The sequence below is a fragment of the Microtus oregoni genome, unplaced genomic scaffold (assembly GCF_018167655.1).
Source record: "Microtus oregoni isolate MIOR12 unplaced genomic scaffold, Mior012 000053F_ref0000044, whole genome shotgun sequence".
In the NCBI taxonomy this organism is placed as follows: Eukaryota; Metazoa; Chordata; class Mammalia; order Rodentia; family Cricetidae; genus Microtus; species Microtus oregoni.
In genome coordinates, this window is record NW_024543829.1 from 14,935,027 (window position 1) to 14,955,078 (window position 20,052).

The 20,052-nt window shown below is 42.1% G+C and overlaps 1 protein-coding gene across 3 annotated transcripts in view; it reads left to right on the plus strand.

Moving 5' to 3' along the window:
* The first annotated feature begins 510 nt into the window (after positions 1 to 510).
* Ambra1 (autophagy and beclin 1 regulator 1) overlaps positions 511 to 20,052 on the plus strand; it is a 199,627-nt gene continuing 180,085 nt past the window's right edge. For all 3 annotated transcript variants that reach the window (XM_041637507.1, XM_041637508.1, XM_041637509.1), the window contains exon 1: positions 511 to 843. The gene's annotated coding sequence lies outside the window, so the exon portion shown is untranslated. The remainder of the gene's footprint in view (positions 844 to 20,052) is intronic.

Below are 20,052 nucleotides of genomic sequence, written 5' to 3' on the forward strand. Positions count from 1 at the left end.
TTACCATTTTCTCTTGGATTTGCTTGTAAAACTGGAGCATTCATAGAGACTGTTCACTGTTTTCTTCATTTCACCTGTCTCTTATTCAATGCACCTTACAGCTCTGACAGGAAACTAAGAATCAAGAGTTGAAGTCATTTGTTCAACTAGGCTAAGTAGTGTGAGAACCTACGTGTAAAGCATTCTTTGAGCTATTAAGACGAGTTTTATTTTGCTATGATTTGATCTTCAACCAAAAAGCTCAAAAAGACTAATTATTTTTTTCGCTTAAGACCTTAAGACGAGGTTTCATATAGCCGAGGATGGCCTCACGCTCATTCTGAGGATGACTTTGAACTCCGAATCCTTATGTCTACTCCTCTTCCTAAAATGCCGGGATTACAGGCGTGCGCCCGTCTCAAAACTTTAGCTCTCTAAATTACTTAAACACTTGGCCACCAACAGAAAATGGCAGAATCACACACAGTTTACTCTACGATATAGTTTACTATCTGAATTTGTTTATTTATGTCTGGGACGGCAGCCGGCCCTGTAGCAAGACCTGAGCATTGTTCGGCACTCGGCTGCAGTTCCTTGAACGATTGCTGGGCGCTCTTCCTTTGATGTCTGGGCGTTCGTGTATTCTGTGATCTTTTGCGGCGTCTTCTTGGTTGATGTCTCTAGAGCGGCGGCGGCGGCGGTGCCAGGTTCAGAACTGAGTTATTCCGGAGGCCCCGGGCTCTGGCCGCTTTCTCCCGCCGGTCGGCTGAGCGGATCCCTCGCTTCCTTCGGCCCCTTCCCGCCTTCCGTCCGTAGCCCGTTGCGTCTGCTGGTCTACGGGCCGAGCTCTCACCCGTCTCGCAGGTAGGCCCGGGAGGAGCCTGGCAGGCCCGCTCCTGCATCCTTCCGCTGCGGGCAGGAGGAGACCTTGGCGCCGGCCGGTGGGCGAGCGCGCGGCCCGAAGGGCGGCTCGGCGTAAAGGTGGTTGCGCCCGGGGGCGCGGCCGGAGGGCGGCCCGGAACTCAGCAAAAAGCCGGAAGGAGGGAGATGCTGAGGCTGCCGGCTGGATTCAGTAGAGTGGGGATGTTGGGTCCTGGACGGGTGTCGTCACCCCCAGATTGTGGGAGTTGGCTCCCTTAGACCCTATTCCCTTTCTCCTTTTTCCCAGCTCAGGGCTCCGGCTGTCAGGCCTCCGTTGCTCTGGGGACCCCCCACTGAGTCCAGCCTCAGAGGGCCCCTTTGAGTTGCAGGAGGCTTGTGAAACAAGGCCCTCTGGTTCGTTGGAATGAAATGCTACGTTCTAGCTTATTTGGGGCAGGGAAACTGAGGCAGAGGTGTAGACGTGACTTTTCCTTATGAATCCGACAGATCATTAAATGCACTTTAAGGTTTTTTGTTTTGTTTTGTTTTGTTTTTTGTCTTTAACGGCTTACTCTTCTCTTTTTCCTCTTTTTCTCCTTGTCAGTTTTTACATACAGTGACTTTTCATTTGATCGTTTGGAACTCCTCTTAGAAACATATATTCTGTCACCGGAAGCTTCAGAAGTTAAACAAGTGATATTTTTTCTGAATTTGTTTTTTCAAAGTTTGTATCACTTTAGCAAAAGTAGCAAGGAAATTGTGTTTGCTTCCATTTCCCCTCTGATTGATACTGATCCATCCTTCAGCCCTCTGGAACTTTCTGCTATGGTGTTAAGTCTTAGTGCCGGATGGAAGATTGTCAAGACTTTGAATTTAGGTTCTTGTCAAGGCCTTTTCTAGGAAGTATCCAAAGGGAATCCAAGAAGTCTCTTGTGAAACAATTTTTGTTTTTGCTTTTCATATTTGGTTAGTGGTTTAGTCACTTTCTACTCAAGAGTTCAGAAGTGTGTGTGTAGAAATTATTTAAACAGATAATTAAATTGAAGATGACTTTTGTGAGTTCCATTATGTTTCTCTTTTCCAACTTGGAAACATTAAGGTCTAAGGGTTTTTTGTTAATTTCGTTTTCATTGGATCAAATGTCATGATCCTAATCTGTCATTGTTTGTTAAAAAAAAAAGGGCTTGGAGGTTATTCTGGGCTGGATAAGTTTGCAAAGAGTGTAGAATTTGTAGTTGTACATCTTTATGGAGTACAGATTCTGAAAGTCTACCTCCACACAATTATAGGATGCCTTTTATGAATTTTAGAGAGGTAATAGAATTTTTTTGTTTTTTTGATTTTTTTTTTTTTTAATGTGTGTGTGTGTAAGGTCAGTGAGATTTACTGTTCTTTCCCTTCTTTTGTAGTGCTGGGAATTTTGAACCCAAGGCCTCATGTATGTGCTTGCCATGGAGCTGCACCCCCTAGCCCTGAGAGCAGCAAGATTTAAGTAAAGGTTATCTACCACCTACCTACTACCTACCTACCGTCTATCCACAGTGTGTCTGTCTCTCAGTCTGCACATGCGTGTGCCCTGCGATGTATGTAAAGGACAGTTTTCAGGACTCAGTTCTTTCTTTCCACCACATGATTCCCAAGTGAATTCAGGTCATCTGGCTTGACAGCAATCCCCTTTTATCTTCTGAGCCATTTCGGTGGTCCATGAAAATCAAATCCTTTGATAATGAACTATTTCTTAGTTATCAGGACCTTGCTGTTTTTAATAAGGGATTAGTGAAGTAGACTCTAGTGGGTAACTAAGCTAAGATTATATAATTTTTGAAACAAACTTTTATTATGGAAAAATGCAAAAGAATGTAGAGGCAGAAGTAACATAGTCCACTGGAATTGATAGATCCTGCGTGGAATTTATTGTTTTAGGTTGTGTCTTAGTGACTCCTAATGAATGCCAGATAAGAAATGGAGATTGCTATGTATGCCATGAAGAAGAAGGTTGGAAACATCGTATAATGTTTCTGCTTATTTTTGTTGATTTATCTTATGTATATGATACTCTATCTGCATATATACCTGCGGGCCAGAAGAGGGCATCAGACCCCATAGATGGTTGTGAGCCATTATGTGGGTGCTGGGAATTGAACTCAGGGCCTCTGAAAAAGGTGCCAATGCTTTAACTGCTGAGTTATTTCTCCAGCCCCATTATTTCTCTAAGAAATAACTAGTAGAGGGTTATGTTGAATTGAGGCATATAAAGAACTTGGTAGGGGGTGAGGCTACAGGATTTGAGACTCTTAAGTGTCTCTAATTTTTCCTACACTTTTTAAAAGTGTAATTTAGCCGGGCGGTGGTGGTGCATGCCTTTAATCCCAGCACTCGGGAGGCAGAGGCAGGCAGATCTTTGTGAGTTCGAGACCAGCCTGGTCTACAAGAGCTAGTTCCAGGACAGGCTCCAAAGCCACAGAGAAACCCTGTCTCGAAAAACCAAAAAAAAAATAAAAATAAAAAAAAAGTGTAATTTATTTTATTTGCATTGGTGTTTTGGTACATGTATGTCTGTGTGAGAGTGTCATATCTTGGAGTAAGTTGCCATGTGGGTGCTAGGACTTGAACCCAAGTCCTCTGGAAGAGTAGTCAGTGCTCTTAACCACTGAGCCATCTCTCCAGACCTTTTTCCTACAAGTTTTACTTGATTTTTTTCCAAGGATTTTTAAAAAGTTTATTATGTATATAGTGTTCTGTGTGCATGTATGACATGCACACCAGAAGAGGGCACCAGATCTTATTATAGATGTTGTGAGCCACCATGTGGTTGCTGGAAATTGAACTCAGGATCTCTGGAAGAGCAGTCAGTGCTCTTAACCTCTGAGCCACCTCTCCAGCCCCTACTTGATTAATTCTTGTGCGCTTTTTTTTGTTTATTTTTTTAAATTTTTTTGAGGCAGGGTCTCTCTCTTGTATCAAATTTACTGTGTAGCTGAGGATGATCTTGAGCGCCTGATCTTCCCGCTTCTGCCTCTCCAGTACTGGGCTCACCCGTGTGAACCACAACTTGAAGCTAAATCCTGGGGTCGACCAAAGTCATTTTGGGTTGTCTCCTGACGTTTCAGAAACGTTCACATTATGACTGATTATTCTGTATTTTGGTAAGATGGTTCTTGGGGATAATTAAGAGATAGAGGCTTCAAACAGATGTGGCTGTACATACCTTAAATTCCAACTCTCCAGGGATTGAGGCAGTAGGATTGGGAATTGAGTTCTAGGTCAGCCTGAGTTACATCCTAAGGCTGTCTTAAGAAGCAAACAAACAAAAACAACAACAAAAGAACAAATGCAAAGCAAAAAAGATAAAAGCCTGTGAGTGACCACAGTCATTGAAATCAACTGCTTGTTTTTACTAAGAGAGCAAAAGCCTATGTCCTTATACTGTATAGTCTGTAGTGTATTCAGTGTGTGTGAAGGAAATAAGACTTTCATTCTTTTGTTATTTATCCTTTATTAATTAACTAAATTAATTATTTAATTTATCCTTTATTAAGCTTTATTAATGCTGAATCCAAACTTTTTTTTATTTATTTAGTATACAATATTCTGTCTGTATGCCTGAAGGCCAGAAGAGGGCGCCAGACCTCTTTACAGATGGTTATGAGCCACCATGTGGTTGCTGGGAATTGAACTCAGGATCTTTGGAAGAGCAGGCAATGCTCTTAACCACTGAGCCATCTCTCCAGCCCCAAATCCAAACTTTTATGGACTTCATTCAGTATCATCACGAATGGCACAGTTTAATTCAATAATTTGTCTCATCTATCTCACTTTTAAAGAAATTAGAAAAAAAATCAACATATCAAGGTCTCTTTTTTTAAAGATAGGTCTCAACTTGATAAAGTTATTTTGGAATAAGATAAATGTTTTTGTCTTGTGGTTTAACATACTCAAAACAAAGCCAACAGGAAAGTGTAACAAACTGAAGTCCGCTAGTTGTCCTCATCTTTAGCTCTCCCTCCTCAAGCTCAGTGCTTTCAGTTCTTGACCTCTGCTTGTCCAGAAGTGTGCCCTAACTCTGGCTAACTTACAGGGTTTTGTTTGTTTGTTTGTTTGTTTGTCTCTTTTTTAGCCTTTCACTCCCAAGTTAATTAGAGCTTGAGCTACCTTAGCATGAGTGGAGGAATTCTTACTTTCCCAATGAAAGGCATATGTGTTTGGAATTGGATGCTGCCTCTCTTAGGTTTAGATACCATTCCTTCATGGAGTCCTTGTCTGAATCTGCAGTAGACAATTTTTAGGTGCCTCATTCACCTAGTCCTGAGAGTGTTTCATCTATTACCCTTGTTTGGCCTTCCAGTCATACATGCTTGACAAAGTTGCTATATTTGCGTCAGATTGACTTCTGCAGGCTGAAGACCTGAAAGCCACAATGGCAGGATGTGTGTCTTCTTATGGTGACCTCCAGTGACGTTCCCTTTGTCATTTTTCTTCTGATCTTGAAACCAGAGAGACCATGTCTTGGTTGTCTTGGTTAGGGTTTCTTTTGTTGTGATAAAACACTATGACCAAAAACAATTTGGGGAGGAAAGGGTTTATTTCAGCTTAATCCTTGCACATCGAAGTCCTTCGTCAGTCATTTAAGTAAATCAGGGAGGAACTCAAGGCATGGGCCTGGAGGCAGACACTGGGGCTGAGGTCTTTTTTTGGTTTTTCGAGACAGGGTTTGTCTGTAGCTCTGGAGCCTGTCCTGGTACTAGCTCTTGTAGACCAGGCTGGCTTCGAATTCACAGAGATCCACCTGCCTCTGCCTCCCGAGTGCTGGGATTAAAGGCGTGCATCACCACCGCCTGGCGAGGGGCTGAGGTCTTGAGGAATGCTCCTTCTTGGCTTCTCATGGCTTGCTCAGTTTGCTGTTTTACACATCCCAAGATGGTTCTGCCCTCACTGTACTGGGCCCTCTCAGTCATTAATAAAGAAGATGCCCCCACAGGCTTGTCTACAAACCAATCTTCTCAAAGTTCCTCTTCCCAGATAACTGTAACTTGTGTGAAGTTCACAAAACTAGAGAACACAGACCAAAACTATCTTTTTTCTTTTGAGAAGTTACGATTTGTAGCTGAGAGATGGTTCAGTGGATAAGGAAGGACCTGAGAGTTTGAATTTTTGTTTGTTTGTTTGTTTGAGACAGGGTTTCTCTGTAACAACTCTGGCTGTCCTGGAATTCACTTTGTAGACCAGGCTGGTCTTTTTTTTTTTTTTTAAATATTTATTTATTATGTATACAATATTCTGTCTGTGTGTATCCCTGCAGGCCAGAAGAGGGCACCAGAGCCCATTACAGATGGTTGTGAGCCACCATGTGGTTGCTGGGAATTGAACTCAGGACCTTTGGAAGAGCAGGCAATGCTCTTAACCTCTGAGCCATCTCTCCAGCCCCCAGGCTGGTCTTGAACTCTCAGAGATCCACCTGCCCCTGCCTCCAGAGTGCAGCAATTATAGGTATGTGCCACCACTGCCAGGTTTTCCTTAACATTCATATGTCAAAAGCCAGACAGAGCCAGGTGATGGTGGTGGCAGAGGCAGAGTTGGGTGCTTGCCTTTAATCCCTGGGCAGGTAGAGGCAGTCTGATATCTGAGCTCAAGGCCAGTCTGGTCTACAGAGTAGTTCCTGGACAGCCAGGTCTACAAGGAGAAACTCTGTCTCAAACAAACAAACAAAAAGCCAGACACGGTCATATATGCCTGTGACCCTATTCTTACCCAAATGTTCTGGTACATATGGTTACAGTAGGGTTTTATGGGACTCCACCTTTTTTTCCCCCCTGATTTATTTATTTGGTGTGTATGTTTTGCCTGCCCATATGTATGTGCACCATGTCAGTGCCTGGTAAAGTGGGAGTTCAGAAAAGACTTTTGGGATCCTCTGGAGCTAGAGTTAAGGATGGATGTGAGTATCGTGTGTATGCTGGGAACTAGACTTGGGTCCTTTGCAAGAGCAACAAGTGATCTTAACTGCTGAGCCATCGCTCCAACCCTGGACCCAGTTTTAGTAAAGCTTGAAACACTTTGGTAGGATCAAGGCTTCAGGCTATACCAGAGTGCAATAGTTGACTGTATTGTAATATTTCTTTTTAGTGAAAGTGTCTGTGTGAGAAATTGCTTTAAACAAGATAAGCTGGGTGGGTGACACACACCTTTAATCCCAGCACTCAGGAGGCAGAGGCAGGCGGATCTTAGAGTTGGGTCAGTCTGGTCTACAGAGCAAGTTCCAGGACAGCCAGGGCTACACAGAGAGAGCCTGTCTTGGAAAACAAAATTAATAATAATAAAAAGGCCTGGTAAGGGTAAAGGTACTTTACTTTCCACCAAACCTGATGATCGGAGTTCCATTCTAGGACCCACTGGGTATAATGGGAGAACCTTCTTTTGCAAGTTATCTTTTGATTATCACGTGTATGCTGTTGCATGCATTGTCTCATGTGTCATTTGTGGTTCCTTTCCTCTCCTTCCAATAATTAGATGTGATGATGATGATAATAAAAACCCCAGCAGTCGTGAACTCGTCTTTCATTAAAAAAATAAAAAGAATTAAAAGAATTGTTCAAGTGTTACTTTTGTGCTATCATAGAGCAGCAATCTTAGATGCCATTTGGGTTAGTCTTTCTACTTTCAAGGAAGACTTAGGGCAGTCATGGAGGATAGAGGTGAGTGAACACAGGCCAATCCAGGATGAGCTTCCCACTGCATGAAGAGCATCGGTGGTTCATTGCTGCAGTTCTTGCCTTCCCAGTGTGCATGTAGACAGGCATCTGTGTTTGGAACTGCTATTTTGGGTGCTGCAGACCTCCCCTCCTTGCAGTTAGTCTTGGCTTCTGTGTTTGTAGGGACGGGGTAAATACTTTCTGGCTTGTTCTTAGAACTAATAAGATACTTCTCTACATCAACTTTTTTAGACAGGGTTTCTCTGTGTAACAGTCCTTGCTGTCCTGGAACTAGCTCTGTAGACCAGGCTGGTCTCGAACTCACAGAGATCTGCCTGCCTCTGCCTCCCGAGTGCTGGGATTAAAGACGTGCACCACCACCGCTTGGCTGTTTTTGCATTTTGAGACAGGTATTATGTAGCCCAGAATGTCCTTGAATTCCCAATTCTGTTACTTCTACCTTCCAAATACTGGGATTACAAGCATGAGCTAACTAACACACTTGATCTTTTCAGTACCAGAGATCAAATCAGGACTTTGTGCTTGCCAGGCAAGAACTCTCTCAGCTGAGCTACATCCCTAACCCCCTCATCAAACTATGTTTTGGTTGTGACTATCTTTCATCACGTACCTTTCAGGCTTGCTTATTTTCTGTAACTACTTTTTGAAAGCTCATTACCTACATTAGATCAATGATGTGTTTATTTCAGGGCAAAGTGTAGTTGACTAGGAATCTGCTGAAGAGACGAAGGAGTGAGGCAGGCACTGGTGTTCCTTTCATGGCAGCCATGCTCTCCCTGAAAGGCTGCAGGAGTGGTATTATAACTGCTTATATTCCTTTTCTGCCATCTCAGTGAAAATCTCTCCCCCTTTTTTCTGAGATAGGTCTTTGTTTTTTGTTTGTTTTAAGACAGGGTTTCTTTTGTAGCTTTAGAACTTGTTCTGGAACTCAAATCTGTAGACCAGGCTAGCCTCAAACCCAGACAGAGGTCCGCCTGTCTCTGCCTCCCAAGTGCTGGGATTAAAGATGTGTGCCACCACTGCCTGGTTCTGAGATAGGTCTTACTGTGTTGTCCAAGTTGAACTACAGTTCATAATCCTCCCTCCTTAGGATTACAGGCTGCTCCACTATGCCTGACTACCGTAGAAATTTGGTGCATGTACTGTTTGTCTGAATCTGTATGGTGACATTGGTTTTGATACTGGCATTTTCGTTTGTTTGTTTATTTTTGGTTTTTGGTTTTTCAAGACGGTTTCTCTGTAGCTTTGGAGCCTGTCCTGGAACTAGCTCTTGTAGACCAGGCTGGCCTGGAACTCACAGAGATCCTCCTGCCTCTGCCTCCCAAGTGCTGGGATTAAGGGCGTGCGCCACCACCGCCCGGCATGATACTAGCATTCTTGATTATGACTTTTAAACCTTTTACTTGTAATGTAACTTGAATTTAATTCTCATTTATTTATTAGTTTTTTTTCCAATTACATATTCTATGAAGGTTGAGTTTAGTTGGTGAATTTGGGTGCAGAATATTTGTCTATAGGTGCATTTGTGCCAGATAATAAGTTGAAGCATGCAGCCTTAGGTTAGGGAATACATTTAGAAGACTTCTGACATTGAGAGGAGACTTTAGGCTCTTGTTGAATGTGTATAAAATAATACCCACTATCTTGTTTGGGTTCTTTCTGCCAAAAAATTAGAAACCTTTTGCAAAGATTGTTTTACTGTTGCTCATTGAAATTGTGCTTCTCTTTTTAAAACTTACTAAGGAAAATTTACTTTTTGTGATTTTGTTTATTCTGCTGGATAAAGTGTTCTCCCTGGCTTTGGGACATATGCATGTTTGATTTGAGAAGCAAACTGGGGAATTTTGGTCTAGCTGAGGATCAGGAATTCAAGGTCATCCTTAGATCCCTAAGCTAGTTCTAGGGCAGTGGAGGCTACGTTCTAACAAAAGAAAACAATAGTTGGTTTTTTTTTTTTTGTCTCTCCTTCACTGGGTCATAGTTTCTTGTGTAGTCCAGACAAACTTTGAGCTTTTGATTCTCCAGCCTCAGCCTCTCAAGTGTTGGCATGTACTACCAAGCCGGCCCAGACTCTTAGGATCATGCTGCTACTGTTTCTGTAAGTGGGTAGCTTTGTTATAAATCACAGGATCATTGCTTATTAGCTCTTAACCTCTCAGTTTAATTGTTAAAATATACAGTTGTGCCGGGTGGTGGTGGCCTATGTCTTTAATCCCAGCACTCTGTGAGTTCGAGGCTAGCCTGGTCTATAAGAACTAGTTCCAGGAAAGGCTCCAAAGCTACAGAGAAACCCTGTCTTGAAAAAACCAAAATAAATAAATAAATAAATAAATAAAACTCTTATATATTGAACACTGTGCCCAATGGTACAGGAAAGATTCAGTGTCATTGATTCAATTTTTTGCATTATACTTTTATGATGTAGGTACCCTATTTTTGTTCAAGATATGGTCGTGCTATGTAATTCTAGGCTGGTCTTATAATCTTTCTGCCTCAGTTTTGTGAGTGCTGGGATTAGAGGCCAGCTATAGGTTCTCTTACTCTCACCATTTTATATGTATGGCATTTGTTGGCACATAGATGTGAAGTAGTTTCCTCTATGTATACAGCTAGTTTGTATTGGGGTTTGAGCAGCTTGGTGCCATCATTTCCTGCTCTTGATCCCCTAGATTATAGGATTCTTTTCCCCCTCTCTCCATCTCCCCAAGACAGGGTCTTTCTGTGTAGTCCTGGCTGTCCTGGAACTCACTATGTAGACCAGGCCTGCTTCTGTCTCCTGAGTGCTGGGACAGGCATGTACCACCAGGCCTCGCTTAGTTATGTTTTATTTTGTTTTGTTTTGATGTGGGGTCTTGCAGTATGTTGTTTTTTGCCTTTGTCTTCACACAGTTGTATCCACTACCATGACCTGCTTTTGAATGAATGTCATGATCTAATATATACTTTTAAAACATTATGCTGGCTTCCATGTGAGGAATGGTTTGGAAAGAAAGAAATGGGGGAAGCATAGTTGGGAAGCAATTCAGTAGCCCAGGCAAAAGCTAATGATAGTTTAGATTAGGCTGTAGCAGTAAATAGATTCAGTATGTATTTTAGAATCAGTACAAACAAGACCTAATGATGGACTGGATGTGTGGGAGGAGGGAGGTGTCAGAGATGAGCCTAGGTTTCTATTGAGAGCATCTGGGTGGGTGAAGGTGCCACATTTCACATGGAAACAGTAGGAAGAAGAGTTTTTGATGAATTGAGAAGTGGAATGAAGACTTTGGTTTTGATCACACCAAACATGAGATGCTAGTGAAGCACACGTGGAGACTTTGAGTAGGCTGTCTTTGACTGACTCAGAAAGTGGTGCTGGAGCTAAGTCTGGATGGGATTGGGAATGGATGAGCTCACCTAGGGAAAAGAATAGAGTAGGGTGAGGGGAGCTCAGGACTGAGTCCTAAGGATAAGGAAACCTGAGAGGCTGTCACTGTAGAAGCAGAGAACAGCCCATTTCAAGACAGACACAGTCAGCTGTATTTTGTTGGATTTGGCAACCCAGATCATTGATGCTTATAGCAAGAACAAGGGCGAAGGACTGCAGGGTCAGGAGCTGGGCAGAAGTGGGTTAAAGGAATAGAGAGGGAAGAAGTGGAAATGGCCCTCACGTTTTCACTGTAGCCAGTCTCCCTGCAAAAAGCTGTGCTGATTTAATTTTTTTTTCTTTGTCTTTGGTAGCTTACTAGGAGGTTGTAAAAGAGAAAGGGGGTAGGGTAGGCAGAACTTTTGTCGTGGTTTGAGAAATAATTTTTATGATCTTTAAACGTTGGCCTTGGAGGGTAAAGGTTTTTCTACTCTGTACTTTAAACCTGTGCTATCTTTGACCTTTCTTTTTTCATCTTCCTGCCCAATATGACTTGAGCCTTCAAGTTCATTCTTTATCTTTATTTTTTCCTTACTGCTTTTGTTTCTTTCCCTTCTTTCTCTTTTCTTTCTCTCTCTCTCTTTTGAGTTTCACTGTATCTCCAGCCTGAGATTGTCCTGCCTCCTGAGTGCTAAGACTACAGGCTTTGTTTTGCCATGATGCCTGGCTTCTAGTTCTCCTAACAATCTTTTTTACTTACTGATTTCTTTTTCTTTTCTTTTGTTTTTTGGAAAAGAGTTTCTGTGTAGCTTTGGAGACCTAGAACTTGCTTTGTAGACCAGTCTGGTCTGAAATCACAGAGATCCTCCTGTCTCTGCCTCCCTAGTGCTGAGATTAAAGGTGTGTACCATCGTCACCCATCTCTCTCTCTATTTTTTTTTTTTTAGGCAAGGTCTTGATATGTAGCCATGACTGGCCTCAAATTTGCTTTAATCCTTCTTCTGCTTACCCTCTAAATTATGAGGTTAGGGGTACACTAGGTACACATCACTAGATTTGTGATTTTTCCGGTGGGGGGTGGTGTCTTGAGTTTATGAGACAGTGTTTCTCTTTGTAGCTTTAGCTGTACTAGAACTAGCTCTGTAGACCAGGCTGTCTTTGAACTCAGAGAGATCTGCCTGCCTCTGACTTCTAACTGCTGGGATTAAAGTTGTGGGACACCATTGACCCACTTCTCCTCCTCCTTCTTTTAGTTCTTTGTTTTTCTTCCTTTCTTCTTTCCTTCCCTCCCTCCCTCCCTCTTTCCTTCCTTCCTTCTTTCTTTTTGGAGACAGAGTTTCTCTGTTTAGTCCTTGCTATCCTAGAACTCACTTTGTAGACCAGGCTGGCCTTGAATTTACAGAGTTGCACTTGCCTCTGCCTCCCGAGTGCTAGGATTATAGGTGTGTGCTGTCACCACTCAACTTCCTTTTAATTTTGAGATAGGGTGTCGTAGCCTAAACTGGTTTCAAGGTTAATACATAGCTGAGGATGACTTGGAATTTCTGACTCTTTTGCCCCTACCTTCCAAGTGCAGAGGTTAAGGGTGTGCACTACCATTCTGGCTTATTCTGGATCTTTCATGTAAATGGTATGTAATATGTAACCTTTCTGTTTGGTTTCCTTTACTTAGCATAATGTTAGCCACAGGAATACCATGTCAGTACTTTTATTTCTTTTAATGGCTAATAATAATATTTCATTGTATACTTATCATGACTGATCTATTTATCTCTTTATGAACAGTTGAACTTTTTCACCTTTATTTACTTTTGTGGAAACAGTACTGTGAATATGCATGTACATGAAATACTCTCAGTTATTTAGGTCTATTCTTAGAAGGAGTATATTTATTTATTTATTTATTTATTTATTTATTTTGCATACAATATTGTCTTGTGTATATGCCTGAAGGCCAGAAGAGGGCACTAGACCTCATTACAGATGGTTGTGAGCCACCATGTGGTTGCTGGGGATTGAACTCAGGACCTTTGGAAGAGCAGGCAATGCTCCTAACCTCTGAGCCATCTCTCCAGCCCCTCTTAGAAGGAGTCTTATGGCAATGTATTAGTCATGTTTCTTGTTTAAGATTCTTGCTGAATGTAATGGTGCACACCTATAATTCCAGTACCTGGGAGACTAAGGCAGGAGGATTACCAAGAATTTAATGCTGGTCTGTGCTATAGCAAGTACCAGACATGCTGGGGACTACATAGCAAGCACTGTCTCAAAACAAAAACAAAAACAAAAACAAAACATTTCTTCCCAAGCCTGACATGGTTGCTTATGCCTGTAATCTAGGACTTGGGAGATGGAGGTAGGATTGCTACAAGTTGGAGGGCAACCTAGGCAACAAAAGGAGATCTTGTCTTAAAATACAAGATGATTCTTTTTTAAAGAAATATTTTTATTTTGTGTGTTATGGGTGTCTTACCTGTGTATACATCTGTGTACCATATGTATGCCTAGTACTCACAATTGGCAGAAGAAGGTGTTGGGTGGTTCTGAGCTGTCATTTGGTTGTTGGGAATTGAACCCAGGTCCTCTGGAAGAGTAGATAATACTCTTAACTGCTAAGCCATCTTTCCAGCCCCAAATGATTCTTCTTCTTTTTTTAATTTTTATAATAAAATTTTCCAAGCCTCTTGCCAACCCCAGAGTGGCTCCCTTAATTAAGATATCTTCTTCCCTGCTCCCATATCCGTCTTTCCTCCATCTCAACCATCCCATTCTCCCAAGCTCTTCCCAACCCTTCCCTTCTCCTTCTCTCTCCCCCTCTCCCCTTCCCCCCATCCCATCCCTACCCCAACTTTTGCCTGGCTATCTTTTTGTTTGTTTGTTTGTTTGTTTTTTGAGACAGGGTTTCTCTGTGGTTTTGGAGCCTGTCCTGGATCTAGCTTTTGTAGACCAGGCTGGTCTCGAACTCACAGAGATTCGCCTGCCTCTGCCTCCCAAGTGCTGGGATTAAAGACGTGCGCCACCACCGCCCGGCTTGCCTGGCTATCTTGTCTGCTTCCAATTTCCAAGAGGTTCACCTCTTCCTTTGGGTTCACCTTATTACTTAGCTTTTCTAGGATCGCGAACTATAGGCTCAATGTCCTTTGTTAATGGCTAGAATCCACTAATGAGTGAATACATACCATATTTGTATTTTTGGGTCTGGGTTATCTCACTCAGAACAGTGTTTTCTATTTCCGTCTATTTGTATGCAAAATTCCAGATGTCGTTGTTTTTTACCGCTGAGTAGTATTCTAATGTGTAGATGTGCCACACTTTCTTTATCCATTCTTCCATTGAAGGGCATCTAGGTTGTTTCCAGGTTCTGGCTATTACAAATAATTCTGCTATGAACATAGTTGAACAAATGCTTTTGTAGTATGATTGAGCATCTCTTGCGTATATTCCCAAGAGTGGTATTGCTGGATCCCAAAATGATTCTTCTTAAATCAGAGATCAAAATGAACATCTGTAGCTTCCATAGAGCGTATGGATTTGAGAGTTGTTGGTGGGCCAAAATTGGGACTTGAAGTCAGTCTCTCTAAAGTTTTTCAAAACTTTAGATAGTGTCTTATGTAGCCCAGGCTGGCCTTGGATTCTTTGTATAAAAGATGGCTTTGAATCTTCCTGTTATACCTCCCATAGCAACCAGATTCTCTTGCATATATTGCTTTTTGAGGAACTGGGCTTGTCAAGCAATCTGGTTAACTATTTGCATTTTACTGATGGGATAATAGAAGTTCAGCATCTGTGTGATTTTTAACTTCCTGTCATCCTTAGAGTCAGTAAGGGATAGAATTAAGAATTTAAGATTCTTAATCATGTTCTTTGTCTAAGGTGACCCATATAAAGCCATATTGTGGGCTGGAGAGATGGCTCGGTGGTTAAGAGCACTGACTGCTCTTCCAGAGGACCCAGGTTCAATTCTCCCCAGCACACACATGGCAGCTCACAGCTGTCTGAAAATACAGTTCCACAAGATCTGATACCTTCACACCAATACACATAAAATAAAGTTAAATAAATCATTTAAAAAAATAAAAATAAAGCCATATTGTGTTTACATGAAGCTGTGTGAAATGAACTTCTGTGTTTTATAATCTCTTGCACGGCTATCGTTCAAGTGGTATTAAGCAGATGTTCTCTTTCCGCAGAGAACAGGACAAGAGGGAATATATTTTAATTGGTGACAGGAGGGATATGGATTGCATGTTACAACTTACTGACAACAGGATACTGGACAATTACCAAGGATGATTGTGAAATACCATCCCTAAAGATTCTGTATAGTCCCGGCTGTCCTGGAACTCACTCTGTAGACTAGGCTGGACACCCTTCCTCTGCCTTCTGAGTGCTTGGATTAAAGGCATGCACCACCACAGTTTGACATCTTTAATGAATATGTTTTCTTCAGTTTTTTTTCCCTTGAGACAGTTTCTCTATGAGGCCTTGACTGTCCTGTAATTTGCAGTGAAGACCAGGCTGAGTTTGGATTTACAGAGATTTGCCTGCCTTTTCCTGCTTAGTACTGAGTTTAAAGGTGTGTATCACCACTGCCCACCTTAATAAATACATTTTCATTTATCTCTTGAAATAATCAATAGAGAGTACATGAATTAGGGCTGTGGAGATGGCTCTGTTGGTGAAGTAATTGCTGCACATGCACAAGGACCCAAGTTCAGATTCTCAGCCCTCATAGACGCAGTGGCCTATACCTGTAACATCAGTTCTGGGGTGGAGACTGGAGGATCCCTGAAGCTTCCTGGTCTGCCAGTGAAGCCAAGTTGGGGCAGCACAGGTTCTGTGAGAGAGCTTGTCTCACAAAAACTGAAATGAAGAGGTCCTAGAGCAATAGCTTAATCCTTAAGAGTACTACTGCTCTTGCAGAGGACCTGAGTTTGCTTCCCAATACTTACATTCAGCTCACAGCCATCTATATCTACAGTTCGAGGGAATCTGATGCCTTCTTCTGATCTCCTTGGGCATCAGGCATATATGTTTTTCACATATATATCTAGGTAAAACATTCATACAAATAAAAAAAATCTGTAGAAAGCCAAAATGAAGAGCTGTTAGGAAGACACCTGACATTGGCGCCCTCCCTACTCACCCCATTTACAAACACTTGGGAGTAGGTGACTTGAGCCAGGTGTGGTTGAGCATATCTGTAATACAAATTGTTTTGAGATGGAGGCAGGAGGATCAGGAATTAAAGGCCAGCCTTGTCTTCATGGTGTGTTGGAGGCTAGCCTGGTCTATATGAGACTCTGTATTTTAAAAAAAAGAAGAAAGAAAGGAAAATAAAAGAGTGTCTAGAAGTCAATTGGTCAAGCCTGGTGAAATACAGTATTGGTGTTCTGAATCTCCAATATCCTTGATGAACCATGAACATTCATTCATCCTTGTCTTAAAATTTTTTCTTTTTACATTTATTAATGTAGGCTAGGGGTTTCGCATGAATGCCACGGTGAACTTGTGGAGGTTGGAGAACAACTTTCAGAGGTCAGTTCTACCGTATGGCTTCTGGGGTTGAGTCTGGGCTTGGAGCACAGGTTCCTTCTCAAAGGAGACTATTTTTCTGCTCTATATGAATTATTATTCTTCCTGAAGAACAGAGATCAAATCCACCGCCAGCATCTTCCATACAGTGTGTTTTTGGAGTTTTCTCAATCAGGTGATGAAAGAATAGACTTATTCCTCATGTTTACTATAGTAGTATATTATTTGTTTTTCAATAAGTGAAAGCTTGCCTGAAGATCACAGGACAAAAAAGTCACACTAGTCAGCCGCACAGGCCAGGGAGTGGTGGCACACACCTTTAATCCTAGGACTCCGGGAGACAGAGGCAGGTGGGTCTCTGTGAACTCAAGGCTACCCTGGGCTACACAAGATCGATCGAGGTGGTGGTGGTTCACATCTTTAATCCCAGGGTTTGGGAGTCACACACATTTAATCCCAGCACTAGGGAGGTGGATACAGGAGCAATTTGGCTGGGCGGAGAGAGGAAGGTCAAGGGGAAGAGACAGGAACTCAGTGGAGTGTGGAGTCTGATTCTTGGAGACAGGATCTTGCCCTCTTGGTCCAGATTTGGTAGAGGTAAAAGGTCTCTCTGGTGGTTGGCTGCTTTGTCCTCTGGTCGTCAGGCAAGCTTTCATTGCTTTCATTTATTGAAACACAAATACTATACCACTGTAGCTTACTTGGGATAGAGATACTCTTGTAAACATTGCTTGAGGGGTTGGTGAAGTGTCCCAGTTGGTAAAAGTGTCTGCTGTGGAGGAAGCATGGTGACCTGAGTTTGGGTTTCTTGCACTCACGTGAAGGAAGGTGCAGCTCTGTGTCTGTAACACCATCTTGAAGGGGCAGAGACACGTGGACTTTGAAGCTTACTGGCCACCCCGCCAGCTTAATTGAACAGTTCTGTTTTCAGTGAGACAGTATCCACCTTTCTTTCTTTCTGTGTGTGTGTGTGTATTTCAAGATGGTGGGGTTTTTTGTTTGTTTGGGGTTTCTCTGTGTTGCTTTGGAGCCTGTCCTGAACTAGCTTTTGTAGACCAGGCTGGCCTTGAACTCACAGAGCCTTGCCTCTGCCTGAGTGCTGGGATTAAAGTGGTGTTTTTTTCAGTGTAATCCCAGCTCTTCTGGAATTCATTCTGTTGACCAGGCTGACCTTGAACTCAACTCTGCCTGCCTTCTCCCAAGTGCTGGACCACTACTGCCTGGCCCCACAGTATCCACCTTTCAAGAGTAGGTGTAGAGATCTGAGATAATATAGAAGGCTCCTAAATTAGAGCACTCAACCTCACCCCAAGATAACAGCTCTTAGAAAAATGCTGGTGATGTTCTAAAGGCAATTTTACTTATTTACTTCCTCTTATTTATACTCATTTGTTTATGTGTGTCATAAATATAGGTCGGGGCTCACAATCCACAGCATACAGGTCAAGGTCTGAGGCCCGCTTTCTGGGGTCACATCTCTCCTTCCACCATGTTAGTTTCAGGGATCAAACTCAGGTCATCAGGCTTGGTGGCAGAGAACTTTAGCAGCTGAACCATCTCACTAGCTCTGTTATGTATTTTTTTTTTTTTTTTGGTTTTTCGAGACAGGGTTTCTCTGTGGTTTTGGAGCCTGTCCTGGAACTAGCTCTTGTAGACCAGGCTGGTCTCGAACTCACAGAGATCCGCCTGCCTCTGCCTCCCGAGTGCTGGGATTAAAGGCGTGCGCCGCCGCCGCCGCCGCCGCCACCACCACCACCACACTTTAGTTTTTTGTTTTGTTTTTGTTTTTTGAGACAAGGTTACCTGTTCTGTTAGAAGTGGACCAGGATGGCCTTGAACTCAGAGAGATTCTCCTGCCTCCCAAGTGCTGGGATTAGAGGTGTGTGATTTGACTAGTTGTGCTCAAGAACTTCCATTGCCAGATGTTCCAGAATGACAGTATTTTCTATTTATTTATTTTAAAATATTTTTTCTGGTTTATTTAACTTTATTTTATGTGCATTGGTGTGAAGGTGTCAGATTCCCTGGAACTGGATCTTCAGACAGTTGTGAGCTGCCATGTGGGTGCTGGGAATTGAACCCTGGTCCCCTGGAAGAGCAGTCAGTACTCTTAACCACTGAGTCATCTCTCCAGCCACCCCCCCCCCCAGAATGACAGTATTATTAGTAACATAGTAAATAGAACTTTGCTTCAAACAAAAACAAACAAATAGAAAAATAAGCGGGGCAGTGGTGGAAGACTGATATCCACCCGTCGCGTGTAGTGTTTTCCCCAGTGAGAACATCCTGAGATGTTTATTTTATTTTATTCTCTGTTCCCCTCCCTGCCCCTCCCTTCCCCCCTTCAGTCCTCCCTCAAGGTCCCCATGCTCCCAATTTACTCAGGAGATCTTGTCTTTTTATACATTCTACTTCCCATGTAGATTATATATCTATGTAAGTCTCTCTTAGTGTCCTCATTGTTGTCTAAGTTCTCTGGGATTGTGATTTATAGGCTGGCTTTCTTTGTTTTATGTTTCAAAACCACTTATGAGTGAGTACATGTGATAATTGTCTTTCTGTGTCTGGGTTACCTCATTCAAAATAATGTTTTCTAGCTCCATTCATTTTCTTGCAAAATTCAAGCTGTCATTATTTTTTTCTGCTGTGTAGTACTCCATTGTGTCAGTGTACCACATTTTCCTTATCCATTCTTTGGTCTAGGGGCATCTAGGTTGTTTGACTTCTTCTTTTCCAATTTGTATCCTCTTGATCTCCCTTTGGTGTCTTATTGCTCTAGCTGGACCTCAAGAACTATATTGAATAGATATGGAAAGAGTGGAAAACCTTGTCTTGTTCCTGATTTCAGTGGAATTTTCCAATTTTGTGGAGTACAGGTTTTAAAAATATGACCTGATGATCCTCTGTATTTCCTCCATGTCTGTTGTTATGTCCCCCTTTTCATTTCTGATTTTGTTAGTTTGGATATTTTCTCTCTGCCTTTTGATTAGTTTAGATAAAGGTTTGTCTATTTTGTTGATTTTCCTGAAGAACAAACTCTTTGTCTAATTGATTCTTTGTATTGTTTTGTTTTTATTTTGTTGATTTCAGCTCTCAATTTGATTATTTACTGCTATCTAGTTCTCCTGGGTGAGTTTGCTTTTTTTTTTTTGTTCTAAAGTTTTCAAATGTTCTGTTAATTCACTAGTGTGGGATTTTTCCAGCTTCTTTTTGCAGGCATTTGGTGCTATGAACTTGCCTCTTCACACTGCTTTCATTGTGTCCCATAAATTGGGTATGTTGTGTCATTTTCATTGAATTTTAGGAAGTCTTTAATTTCTCCCTTTATTTCTTCCTTGACCTCAACATTGATGATTCAGGTGAGCATTGTTTAGTTTCCATGTGTTTGTGGGTTTTCTGGAATTAGTATTGCTGTTGACTTCTAGTTTTAAAGCTTGGTGATCTGATAAGGTACATTGGGTTATTCCGATTCTTTTGTATTTGTTGAGGTGTGTTTTGTTACCGAGTATGTGGTCAATTTTTGAGAAGGTTTCATGAGGTGCTGAGAAGAAGGTATATTCTTTTCTGTTTGGATGGAATATTCTATAGATGTCTGTTAAGTCCATTTGAGTCCTAACATCT